We start from the raw sequence: 9,210 nt of genomic DNA, 5'->3' as shown, positions 1-9,210 counted from the left end.
ACATATATCCTGAACAGATGTCCGACAAAGAAGCTAGAAGGAATCACGCCAGAAGAATGTTGGTCTGGTGTCAAGCCTAGCTTGAGTCATCTGAAGGTGTTTGGATATATAGCACATAAACATGTGCCATATCAGTTGAGAAGAAAACTTGATGACAAGTCAAATCAGATGATCCTGATAGGATATCATTCGACTGGAGGATACAAGTTGTTCGACCTAGTGAATAAGCAGGTGGTGATCAGCAGGGACGTGATCATAGATGAGCTTAGAGAATGGGATTGGATTGAGAATGTCAAGAAAGATTCAGTGAGAATCTTTTGTGATGAACCATCTAGTGAAGTCGAAAAAGAAGTTCGACAAGAAGAAGTCAGAGGTGAAGCAAGTACAAGCAGACCTCAAAGAACAAGACACATGCCTGCAAGGTTGCAAGAATGTGTGATTACATCAGATGATGTGGTTAATGAAGAAGGTGAGCTGGTACATTATGATTTCTACGCAGATGTTGAACTTGTTAATGCAGATGAGGCATTGGAAGATTCAAAGTGGATGAAAGCAATGGACGAAGAAGTGAAGTCAATCGAAGTCAACAACACTTGGTCACTTGTCGAATTACCCCAAGACAAGAAGGTAATCGGTGTGAAGTGGGTATACAAAGTGAAGTTGAACCCCAGAGGAGAAGTGACTCGACACAAGGCGAGACATATGGCGAAAGGATTTCTTCAGAAAGAAGGAATCGACTTTATGAAGTTTTTGCACCTGTTGCCAGGATCGAAACAATCAGGTTGGTTGTTGGTCTAGAAAACATGAACAACTGGAAGATGTGTCAGATGGATGTGAAATATGCATTCCTTAATGGCCCCTTAGAAGAAGAAGTGTATGTTGCACAACCAGCTGGGTTTGTGAAACAAGGCGAAGAAAGAAAGGTGTACAGGCTGCATAAAGCCCTGTACGGACTTAAACAGGCTCCAAGAGCTTGGAACAAGGACATAGATGACTTTATAAGGGAGAAGGAATTTGTAAAGTGCAAATATGTACATGGAGTATATGTAAGAAGAAGCAATAGTGAATTGCTTATACTATACCTCTATGTCGATGACATGTTGATAACAGGTATCTGCAAGAAGGAGATTGAAGACTTCAAAGGTGATCTCGACAAGGAATTCGAAATGTCAGAGCTGGGTGACATTTAATATTTCCTTGGCATCTAATTCTACAAGAGTGGTAGAGGTTTGATGATGCACCGAAGAAGGTATGCAGGCGAAATTCTCAAGAGATTTGAGATGCAAGATTGCAACCCAACTTCGACTCCAGCCAAACCCAGATTACAACTGTCGAAAGACTCAGATGAAGATGATGTCGACCCAAACCAATATAGAAGACTTATTGGGTCACTTAGATACCTTTATCACACAAGGCATGACTTAGCATACAGTGTAGGTATGGTGAGTAGGTTCATGCAGAAGTCAAAGGTATCACATCTAGCAGCAGCGAAAAGGATACTAAGGTATCTGAAAGGAACTCTCGACTATGGCATTTTGTTTCCTACAACTGATGAAGGAAAAGAATGCAAATTAGTGGGATACACTGACTCAAGTTGGTGTAGTGATGTTGAGGATCAAAAATCCACAACTGGCTATGTGTTTATGCTAGGTGGTGCACCGGTTGCTTGGAGTTCGAGAAAAGAACCAGTAGTGGCATTATCGTCGTGCGAAGTAGAATACATAACTGTTTCTCTTTGTGCATGTCAAGCAACATGGATGTTGAATCTGGTCGAAGAAATAACAACAAAGAGTCATGGAGCAATTACCATGAAGATCGACAGCATGTCAGCTATCAATCTGGCAAAGAATCTGATAGCACATGGTCGAAGCAAGCACATCGAGATGAGGTTCCATTATCTTCGAGAGCAGGTAGCAGATGAGAAGATGAATGTGGAACACTGCCGAACTGAGAATCAGATTGCATACATCATGACGAAGGGAGTGCATGTTAAAGTGTTCAAAAGACTAAGAGCTATGATGAATGTAGATAGCTTAGACACAATGAATTAGGTGGTGTGTTGAATTGTAATTCCTTGTGTCGAAGCAGGATGTTCGACAGAGCAAGGAAGTGTCGAACCACCTATGCCTATTTTAGTAGTGTTAGCTATTTTGGACTTTTATAGTTTTGCGCTTTGACTTGAGATCCAAGTTAACATAAATCTATAAATAGAGGGAGTAATACTTATTTTTGTAATGAAGTGAATAGAGTATTCATAACATTGTATTCACAGTATTTTGCAGTTGCAACGTGAATAAGAAGTTTTTCCATAGTTTGTGGACAGAGAGAAACTTTGTAGAATTATATTACTCTTCTCCTTCATCGTTCTTTACACTCTTTCTTTCTCCATTGTTCTTCTCTTTTCATTGTTATTGTGTGGGTAATAACAATCTTGTTCATCAAGATTGATTGAAATTCTCCATAGGTTTTAGGGGATTTTCAACAATCACCATTTAATATATATATATATATATATATATATATATATATATATATATATATATATATATATATATATATATATATATATATATATATATATATAATCAAATGACACAAATATGTAACCTCAGTAACATAAAATCTCCGATAACTCTTTTACCGTATATTCGTATAAAAAATTTATTGTTGGATTGAAAGTTATTATTATATAAATAGTGTCTATAAAATTTAATATCAATTGAAAATTATTTGACATATAAGCGAGATACATAAAAAAAATATATCAAATGACTTTCATTTGATAGAAATCATTCAATGGCTTTCAATAAGGGTAGAAATAATAGACAAACCGAACAATTATCACGTACAGTAGACCGGGGACAGAGACAGGTTATTCAAAGGGTGAGCCTATGCCCCCATTATTTAGTATATAATATTAAAAATAATAAATTTGTATATTAAATGAAATAAATGATTTTAGTAAAATAATAAGCAAACAATTTTTCCTTCCAATTCCTATTAATTATTTTTGACTTTTTTTCAAGCACAAACAAATCACTCACTCTTCCTCTTTGATATTGATTTTTTTTCATGGTTGATATTCTAAAAGAATTTTTTTTAAACTCTAATATTTATGAATTTATTATGTATTTTATTATTGTAATAAAAGATAAAATATTTTTTTATCTTATTGAACTTGAGATCGTACTAATGTTTGCAAATGTTGTGTTTGTATCTATTTTATAGTATAAGTATGAATATTTTTTAATATGATTTTAATTGTGTTATTTCTTTTTCATTTTTAGTAATAAGGAATGAAAATTTTGTTAAAAAGAAAATCCATAGAGGAATTATAGACTCTTAATCCTCAAACACTTGATGAACATAGAAGTTTTAAATTTGGATCGTTTATGAAAAAAATCGAGTTTGAATTGAAAAAACTTCATAACGATCCCGATATAAGACAAAAAAATGTTACTATATCTTTCAAGTCATTGAGATGAAATTAAAATATATTGTTTATAAAAGGATTATTGACCCCACTATTCGAAATTTCTGACTCCGTCCCTGCAGTAGACAAATGGCTTCAAATGGTTTCACATGTAAAAACAATTATCAGCTCACTCACGCATGTACCAGTACGTTCACAATAACATTAACAAACAAAAAATAAATAAACTTACGCAAATTTATGTCACTTAATAACAATTATAAACAGAAGTGGAAGCAACAAAAATATACAGAATAACCGAACTTAAATTCAGCATGCTCTGTGATAGCATGTTAATATTACAAATATTGAGAAGAGAAAGCGGTTAGGGTTTCCATTAGAATGACAAATGTCTTAAATATAAGTTTTATCAAGTTAATATATAACAAAATATAAATATACAATAAAACCCTTAACCCAATTATAATAAAACCCCATCCCACATTATCTAACAATTGACACTATGTAGATTAGGCTTTATCTCAATGTGAATAATGATAATCAAAATGATCAAATCAATTCTAAAAAAACTGATTTCTTTCTTTCTCATCACAATTAAGTTTCTCTCAATTTTCTCTTAAAACATTCATCATTTTTTTAATGTACCCATAAATATTTGAAGATTTGTTCATATTTTAAAAGATAAAAAAACCCATAAATTTACAAAAACAACTTTTTACCCAAAAAAACCAACGCATATCTTCTTTACCATCTTCAATTGAGTCAAAAATCTTTGAATATCCATTTTTCCTTCAAAGATCTTACAAATTCATAACCTCAAATCTTCACTAAAGTCTAGCCCAGAAATCACCTCAAACCTCTTATATTTGAAGATCTCAACCCATATATCACCCACGCTCTCAAATTCAAAATCTCCCCTTCATACCTTCAAAATCTTTATAGCCAGAAAATCTATTTTTTCAACCTTCTCCCCTTTCATCAAGTTTCGACACAGAACTCTAAATCCTTATTTGATTTTTTTTTCTATTTCGTGTCTGATATATAAATGACAAATATGAAAATAACATATATAAAAATAATAGATCTGATATGAAATTATTAACCATAATTTATATTTTCATAAATATGGTAGATGTTATTTTAATATCCAGGTTCATCTTTGTTTAGGGAGATCTACAATTGGAAAAAAAATTAAAAGAAGTGAAAAAGATGTTAAGAAGATAAGAACAAGAAAACTTTTATATTAAAAGTTACACTTTTAATAGAGATTAAAGGTAGTGCACTGTCAGTGTAAAGAAATATTACATTGACATCCAATCAAAATATTTTATATTGTCAAATTATAACAATATTTTAAAAATAAAAGTGTGATGTGACGGGATACACGAGTATCATTGGTTTACAATGTAAAAATATTTTACGCTGTTAATCTTCTCCTTTTAATATTGTTTTAAAGCTAGTTATCTTTTTGAAAAGATAAAAAACGTTAAAAATTATACTTAAAACCAATTTCCTTCTCAATATAGATCTACAACTTGAAAAAAACAAAAAGGAAAAATAAAAATAAAAATAAATCACAAAGGTGTAAAATATTGATGAAGATAAAGAGATGAGATATAAATGAATGAGAGAATGAGAGAAAATAAAGAAGAAATAATTGAGAGGAATGTGAGAGATGCAACAAGCAAAGAGAGAGAAGAGAGAAAGAAAAATGGTAGGAGAAAAGAGAGAGAGAGCCCGAGGAAAAAAGAAAAAGAGAAAAGAAATTTGCAAATGTGTAGAGAAATTTATTTAACCTTTATATATAATAATCACCATAATTTAATAATAATAAAATCCAACTAAAATGAGAAGAAGAAAAATAATAGATAAACAAAATTGCATAAGTGATTATAAAAGGGCAAGAGACATAATTAACTTTTCCAGAACCATTAGTTTTCTTATATTATAGACTTGTTTACACTTTTATAAAAAAAAAACTTAACATTGAATAAAAAACATCACATTGTAAGGAAATTAATTAAAATATAAGATGACGTAAATATCTCAGTATTTAATTTAATTTATAATAATGTATTAAGAATTGATAAGTACGTAAACAAAAAAACATATTTGTAGGAATAAATAGAACCGTCTTAAATTTTTGGAGACTTTGTAAAACTTTTAATTATAGACACATTTTAACTATGACAAAATATATAATGATATTACCTTTGTTCATTTATATAAGAGATAAATCACTTTTTAGGTTCATTGATCAATATATTTAGTCCACAAATTGGCCAATTACATTGATTATTCAATGAACTTAAAAACTGAGTTGTCTCTTATATAAAGGAACAAATGTAGTATTATTTAGTAACAAGAGCTAACTGCAACAGATATGTAATTGTTATGAATATAATCCAAGTTAGTTACTTGGTTAGGCCCAAGCCCAAAAGTTAATTAGGGTTAGGCATGTATATAAATAGATGTAGCTTGTAATTCAATTGTACACTATTTTATTCATTCACTAATAACAATTCTATTTTCTCTATTCTTCTCTATCTCATTCGACACGAATCCTTCTCTCACACAAGTGCGTCGCACACTAACAAATTGGTATATAGATCTCCGATTTTCTTGATCGTGTTTTCAAGAATCACACGTTGGTGATCGTGTTTTCGGAATTGTGGATTGTTAATTGATCGCTGCAAAGATGAACGACAATAGTGGTGGCATTCCAAACTCTCTTCCAATTCTTGACGGCAAGAACTAGATTCGGTGGAATAAACAAATGCAATCGTTGTATTTGGTTCCATGAAACCTTTAAAGTGGTTACTAATGACGTTCTTGTGCTTGCTGCAAATGCAACTGATGCTCAGAGAGTCAGCCACAAGGATGCCAAGAAGAAAGATTGCAAGGCTCTGTTCTGTATTCAATCGGCGGTAGACTCGGGAAATTTTGATCGGATTTCTCATGCTGAATCAGCAAATGAGGTATGGGATGTTATTGTGAAGTATCACGAAGGCGGTGAGAAGGTTAAAGGTGTCAAGTTGCAGGCGCTTCAACGACAGTAAGAATTACTGTATATGGGATAAGACGAAAAGATTGCAGGTTATGTTGCTAAGGTGCATAATCTTGTTCATATCATGAAAGTTTGTGGTGAAACCATAACTGATAAGATGACAGTTGAGAAGGTAATGTGTATGTTAACCTCTCACTTTGATCACGTTATCGTTGCTATTCAAGAATCCAGCAATCTTGAAACACTAAAGTTAGAAGACTTGACTGGTTCGTTGGAGTCGCACGAGTTGAGAATTGTTAAAAGAAAGGGTGTTCAAGATTCGATACAGACACTACAGGCTCAAACATGAAAGAAGCATGGTGGTTCTAACAAGTTCAGAGACAAGACTCGGAGTAAGAAGTCTTGGTCGAATCCTAAAAAACATAAGGCCGATTCTGAATCCTCCAAGTGAGGAGAAGGAACTTCGACTAATAAAGAAGAAAAGAAATGTGTATAGTGTTACGACTGTGAAAAATGGGGTCACTAGGACAAACATTGTTGGTCCAGAAAAGAAAAGGAAGTGACAAAAGGCAAGGACGATGGAGCAAACCTTGCACGTCAAAATTCAAATGATTCTAAAGATTTGGTGTTTATGGCTGCAGTTGTAGATGAACATGTCGAGTCCAAGATCTGGTTCCTCGACATAATTTATTTGAACCACATGATTGGTCAAAGAGAGTGGTTAGCATACTTCGACGAATCGAAGATGAGTAAGATAAAACTTGTAGATAATGGCTCTTTGCAAGCAGAAGGTCATGCGGCATAGTTATTCAGAGGAGCAATGGTGGAAAATCCATGATCAAAGATGTACTCTACGTACCTGGAATGAAGTGAAATTCGCTTAGTGTTGGACAACTGGTCGAAAAAGGTTTCTCATTGGTGATGAAAAATGGAGCCTTATAACTATTTGACACAGAATAATTTGGTCTTAAAGTCTCCGTTGTCGAAGAATAAGACATTTAAGATCAAGATCTGCTCGATAGAGATACAATGCTTGAAGACAATTGTCGACAACAAGGATAGTTGGTTATGGCATTTGAGATTTGGCCATTTGAATTTTAGGTCACTCAATCAATTGATTACTCAAGAGATGGTAAATGTCATACCAAGTCTTGTGATGCCCGACAAGCTTTGTGAAGGTTGGTTAGTAGGGAAGCAATCCAGAAACTATTTTGCTTCGACTGTACCGATGAGATCCTCTTGCATACTAGAAGTAGTACATTAAGATGTATGTGGATCGTTCGAGGATCATACCATTGGGGGAAACATGTATTTTGTTTCATCTGTTGATGAGTATAATCGAAAGTTGTGGATCTATGTGATCAAGCGAAAGGACGGAGTATTTGAAATCTTTAAGAGATTCAAAAAGCTTGTCGAAAACCAGAGTGAAAAGAAGATCAAGGTTTTGTGTACAGATGAAGGCGGTGAATACACATCCAAGACATTCGAAGCATTATATGCAGAACATGGTGTTGATCATGAGGTAATTGCTCACTATATTCCCTAACATAATGGAATAGCAAAAAGAAGAAACATGATCATATTGGCCATGGCGAGATGCACGATGAAGTAGAAGAATTTTCCAAGATCCTTATGGGGTAAAGTTGTTTCGACTACTGTTTATATACTTGTCATACCCCAAAAATTACCCATCATTTTTCCTAAAAAAAAAAAAAAAAAAAAATTAATTAATTAATTAATTAATTAATTAATTAATTAATTAATTAATTAATTAAATAATTAAAATAAATATATAAATAAAATATAACAAATTATTTTGGACTTGGGTCTCCCTCATTTCAAGCCCATTACCCACGAAATTAGTCTATAAATACTGAAGTTTCAGTAGGGGAGTTACATTTGGAGTTTACACTGGGAGATTTACTGGAGAAAGAAGGAAGAGAAGCAAAACACTCTGAGGTTTCCTTGGAACAAAACCTTGAGGAAAAAGAAAGAGAGAGAACAGAGAAGGACGGATAGAAACTTTGGCATAGGAACCCTGCCTACCCGGAGAATTCAGAGTAAAGAAACCCGGAAGGCAGCCCATCTGCACCGAAGCCATCGCCGTCCAATTCCCGCTGCCTAACTTATTCCGATACTACAAGTGGTCAATCCCTTCAACCTTGAATTGGCAAACAGGTTTGCGTATCTCTATTGTTTATACTTTCAATTGGCCATATCTACATATATAATGCATCATGATTAAATGTTGATATATAATTTGCTTTCGTATGGGAATTTAAATATGCCTGAATACCCTGAATGTTTGACCATGTTATTCCTGTGATAAAATGCCATAAAATTCAAAGTTCCTAACATGGGGCTGTTTTCAAATTCAAAATCCGTGGCCTATTCTGTTTTTTTTATGTTTTTATCATAGTCATGCATTATTTATCCTATCCTATTTATTGTTGTGATATTTCTCCGGTGTAATCTTCGATTGCACCCTGATTTGGTGTTCTGACATGTTTCTTTTTTTGAGTTTCGTAAAGGTTCACATATCCCAGGAAAAGGTTATTGGCTAGGTATTCCACTTTATTTGTGGGATACCCTTGTGGAGTTTCACCCTAAATTAATTTTTAATGTATTAATTTCTAATGTATTAATTTTTTAATATATTATTTTTAATAATTTTAATGTGGAGTTTCATCCTAATTATATAATTAATTGTAAAACTTTGCCTTTGAATAAGTGATCTTGGACCTCTCTTTGTTGCCTTACGATTACGATA

This window comes from Lathyrus oleraceus, chromosome 6 (assembly GCF_024323335.1).
Source record: "Lathyrus oleraceus cultivar Zhongwan6 chromosome 6, CAAS_Psat_ZW6_1.0, whole genome shotgun sequence".
NCBI lineage: Eukaryota > Viridiplantae > Streptophyta > Magnoliopsida > Fabales > Fabaceae > Lathyrus > Lathyrus oleraceus.
This window is presented reverse-complemented; position numbering follows the sequence as displayed.